The sequence below is a fragment of the Lemur catta genome, chromosome 13 (assembly GCF_020740605.2).
Source record: "Lemur catta isolate mLemCat1 chromosome 13, mLemCat1.pri, whole genome shotgun sequence".
NCBI classification, from domain to species: Eukaryota; Metazoa; Chordata; class Mammalia; order Primates; family Lemuridae; genus Lemur; species Lemur catta.
Genome location: NC_059140.1, coordinates 1,793,310 through 1,798,944, shown reverse-complemented (window position 1 = coordinate 1,798,944; position 5,635 = coordinate 1,793,310).

Below are 5,635 nucleotides of genomic sequence, written 5' to 3'. Positions count from 1 at the left end.
AGAGTAAAAACTGATTTCATAATTATAGTAAAACATTATCTGTCCTTTTCAGTGTGTTGACGTTTTCACCAATGGTGCAAGAACAATGGTGAGTAAACCTATTGGCATCTCAGTGTACACAGGTCAAAGAGATGGCATCAGACTTCACCAGAAGTCACCTTATTACTCCCTGCCAGTGCGCACGCTCAGTGAAACAGTAACGGTCACTTACGGATGTCCCTGATGCAAAAGAAAAAAATATTAATTTTCTTACATCTCAAACCTTGAGTACATGTCTTTTTAATATTCTGTGTGATGAAATGGAAAGTACACAAATAACACTCCTACTGCCTCAGAAGTACCATGATGTCTAGAGGAAATGTACTCTTATGAATGTTTGAACTGTGAGTTGAGGCGGTTGTTTTTTTCATAAACCGCCTTTTTTTACTTGACAGACTTAGTGACAAATTATGTTATTCAATTTGGGTATATGGCTGACCTTTTCTTGAAAATGAAATGAGCCTGCCACTGAGGAGGGACTACAGTAAGATCCAAGACCAAATCAGATGTGGTGACTTTAGGGTCTCCCTTCTCTGATGCTCCACCTGTGGAAAGGAGCCCTAACCTGTCTAGGGTGATCTGGTCGGACTCCACAAAGGGGTCTTCCTCTGAAATATCTGAAAGCAAGTCATTTCAGGGGCTGGCAATAGGTTTGGGGAAAAAGACGAAGCGCAATGGATGAGTGGTGAATGTGGGCACATGAAAACAGTGTACCCTCAAGAGCAAACCCATGGTTGCCGGTGAAATTGCACAACGGATACAGTCAAAGGCAAAACCGTACAAGAGAGAAAGAGGACAAAAGAAATGGGTAGGTTAGTGAAAACTTTTACTCTAAAGTAGGATCATATTAGCACAGTATAGATTAAAAAAAGAATTACATAATCCATTTTTAAAGAGGAAAGACTAGACTACTTTTATCACATAAAATTTATAGGTATCAGCTGATATAATTATTATTTTCAAACTGGTTGCAAACAGATCTTATGAAACTCAAAACAGCATTATTTACTTTTAAACCTGGTTGCTGACAGGCATTCAAAGCATTAGCAAAAATGCCAGCATATTCAGTCATTTGTCGAAGACAAGCAAGATTTCCTGTGAAACTTACAAGAACTTTAAAAAAATGATAATACATGCGTCAAATTAGGCAAAATGGAACAGATTTTTTCCAAAATGCTGAGCTCTTCTGCTTCAGGTAGATGTAAGTAGTCACTCCCCTGGATGCCTTGTTAGAATAATTATAAAAATATGACTCTGACTACTTCTTAGCAGTCTCAACCTTATTGGGCAGAATTTCTGTTATTTTTAACTAAATTTTCAACCAAATAATTTTTCAATATGATAGTCATACATTTTTAACAAGGGGAAGCAAATAATTTAAGTCACCTGCTGTAGGAAGCACTTGTCCTTGTGGCATAAGGCAGAGCCCACATGGTCCCTGAGACCTCCTCTGGGCTGCGTATTAGCGGCTATTGGTGCAGGATTTCCTGAGGCACTGGCAGCCACCTTATCTATCAGGTTCTTTATAAATTCATGTTGCGTGTCTTTAAAGTTTTCAAAGTTAAAATTTAGAAAACATTATAAATCCGTAGGATTAATTCATTTTTGTGTGTGTGCTTACTTCCAATATCATGTGTAAAAAAGTTGCTTTGTGCAGATATGGAAAAGGCATCCGAAGAAATCAAAGACTCTTCAAATCAATATTCAAGTGATTTTACTGGCATGGTAACATAAGTTAACAGTGACCAGTTTGAAAACACTACTTAGGTTACTTCTCCATTTAATATGGTGTATGTACAAAACAAAGCCAATAGCAACACATCATCTACTCACTATTCACAAAACAATTACCCTGTGCTTAAGAATTTCTTCATTAGTTATAGATTAATGAAAAATAGTAAGTATGTCTCATTTCATATATACATATAGGTTTATATTTTACAAACTCTTCTGGCAATTCCAAAAATTATTGCAAAGTGAAAATAAATATTTCTATTAAGAATTCTTTTACTCAGGGGGATGGGGGTTGGGGACAGGGATGGGTGTATACCTACATGATGGGTGCGATGTGCACTGTCTAGGGAATGGACACGCTTGAGGCTCAGACTCCAGGGGATGGGGGGGCATGGGCAATATATATAACCTGAACTTTTGTACCCCCATAATAAGCTGAAATTAAAAAAAAAGAATTCTTTTAAATAATTGTATTAACAGCAAAAACTAGAAAAACTTCTTGAGGTAAATTTTCAAGTTAATTTTATCATATCAAGTAAACAAAATATTTTATATTAAATGAATATCATAAAATGTTTTAACAAAAGCTGCAGGCCTCATATTATGCTTTAATGAGTGAAAACCATTACTTTGCCTTCCACGATTGGACATTTTAAAACAATAATAATAACTGTTATTAAAATTTTGGTTTGAACTTGAAATCATAATATACTATAGGCATAGTGATTATTGTTATAAATTATTAATAAGTATGAATAATGTCACTTAATAACAAGATGACATTTATCTAAATATAACGTAAAGTTTAAAGGGCTTGAAAGACTTCTCAACCTACTTAAATGGACAGGCTTCTTTTAGATTCTGATTTTTAAGTGTATGTATGTGACAAGAAAAATTTAAACATAGAATATGTTTATGATATTAACTAATGACAAGTTAGATTGATAGGGGTATAATAATTATGTTTAAAAAGACCCTTATTTTTAAGTACATATAGAAGCATTTATAGATATGAGAATGTAATGGATGGGATTTTACATTAAAATGTACAGTAGGTAGAGACATGAAAATATAATGAATGATATTTGCCTTGTATGGATAATTTTCAAATCTAGGTGATGGGTGTATTAATGTTGACCATGATATCTCCTCATTTTATATTCCAATTAATACCTTAAGTGTAATCTACATAATTTGGCATTTGGATCAGAATTCCACTATTTTCACAGAGTAAATGGGGATGCATTACAGTCTTCGTTATATTCTGTCTTGCCACTGGGAAACATGATATATTTTCTTACCTCCTTTTAAGTGAAGCTCAGGGATAAATTGTCTTTACATACATATTGCAGATCTACTGATGAATTTATATTTATGAAATGTATCAATTTTACTGCATTTGTGATATAACAACAGAATTCCTAACTCTTCAGGGCCACTAATTATTCTATGTTATTTGTGTGCCCACCACATTTTCTGATCATTTTGTGATTTTTCCAGTTGATTCTAATGTTGTTCCAGGTTAATTATATCATATGCAAATATCATTTATTTTTGGCTTAGTTTTTGAAAGTTAATATTCTTTTGGTTCTTGTCCTGTTTAGCAAGATTGCATGGCTACTGCTTCCAGGAAAAAGTTAAATAAAATACTTTTTAGTTGGCATTTGATGTCCTGATCATAATATTAATGGGAAGTATTAGAGTGCTTTATTTTTCATTGAACATATTTATGAAGTTATCATACTACAGACTGTTTTTTCTCTTTCCTGGACTCAAAAAGAGTTTTTTGTGTTAGCTGTTTTTTTAACATTCTGAAAGAATTTCTGTTGTTACCATAAATTTTTGCCCTCCCTCTAATTTAGTATAGTATTGCAATTTTTTTCTAATTTAGTATCATCATTGACTTCTCTATTGCACTAACATCTAACATCCAATTCACCAACAAATCCTGTTGTCTGAGGCTTGGGAATAGATTCCACATTCACCCACTTTTCTACAGCTGATCTCTGGGCCTGGTGGCATCAACTGTTGGCTGGGCACTGTGAGGGCTCCTAACTCCGGTCCTGACTTTCACCTTTTCCCTCTAGCGTCACTCCCTAAAACATCCAGAAAGCCAGGTGGCATCTCTTCTCTTCAGATTTTTCCAGTAGCTTTTAAATAAATCCAAGTCCTTTAGGCCTGCATGATGGGCCACTGGGTACATCATTGAATTCACCCATATTGTATTCCCTCCCTCCCAGGGTGTTTTGTTTTGTTTTGCTTCTTCTTTTTAATTGACACATCATAATTGTAGGTATTTATGGGGTACATAGTGATATCCCAGTGCATACCATTTACAGTAATCAAATCAAGACAATTAGCATACCTATCATCCCAAACATTTATTATTTATTTGTGTTGGGAACACTCAATACCCTCCTTCTAGCTGTTTGAAACTATATAATATACTATTGTTACCTACAGTAATCCCACGGTGGTATAGCTAAGTTTCTCCCAGGGTTTCTGATGTGCTCTTACGTGCTTTTCTTCACGGTCTCAAAGCCTTTTTCCTGCTGTTCCCTTTGTGGCTGCTTCTGTTCTGTGCATCTTCCTATTGGCTTGTTCCCTCATTGTATCCTGATCTCTGTGCACATATCACTTCCAAGAGAGGTCTTTGTTGACCAACCAATTTAATACAGCAGTGCCAACACATTCTTTCCACTGACTTGCTCATTTTAATTTATACACATTAGCATGTCCTTGCATTTTATTATGTGCTTATTTTTATATCTGCACTTGTATGGTTTTCCTTATTAAAATGTAAGCCTCTGAATGGCAGAAGTTTGTTGGTTGTTTACTTTTGTCATTATAGAACCTATGAAAGGAGCAAACAATGTGGACTCAAATTTTAATAAACAAATTACTGTATCGGTCCTAATATTGAAATATTTTGGAAAGTCTGTAATTAAAAATGTTTGTTTAGATTGTAGTTTTTATTTATCTACCAATAGATTTCATTTTCCAGTGTTCTATTTATGATGTTGAATGATATTTATAAGCAACATCTGTCTGAATTTACACTTTTGATCTCTTTTTATCAAATATCTCAATGGTAATCCCATGCAAGATTCAAAATATGTGAATAATGTTTGCTAACGCTTAAATGAAAGCTACTATATAGCAAGCAGTATTCTACATTCTGGTTGTGATAAACTGTTAAATCCTCACAGACTCACTATTATTACTGTTGTATCTATTTTTACTGTCACTGCATTATACAGGTGAGGAGGATGGGGCTTTCTGTCACACAGTTAGAATTTATGTGGTCACTATTAATTACTTGCTTATATTTTGTTCCATAGTCTCCATTGTTAAAATAAATTACATAGATAAGAATTATGAGCTCTTTGGGGTTTTCATGAAGTAACATGAAAGCTGCCTGTATTGTTTCTGCTTTGGTGAATAGTTGTTTAATAGCCTTGGAGTTTGGTTATTTTCTATTCAGAGTGTTTATATTTACTCGATTAAGTTTTAAAAATGTGTATCTATAAATATACTTTCATACATGAAATCAAATTGAAGCTTATACATATGTACATAAATTTGTACACACACATATCTACTAAAGAATTTCATGAAGACAATTATTATATTTAAGGACATCAAGATAGATCTTAACAATTTGTATGATATATAAGATTAATAGTTGGAAAGAATACAATCTACCCAATATAATTTATATATTCTATGCAGTTCTAACAAAAATTACAACAAGCTTTCCAGAGAAAATGACAACATGATTCTAATATTTATGTAGTGATGCGAAGGCCCAGTGTTAACTAAGTGAATCCCAACAAAGAAGCAGGAGACATTACTTACCAGA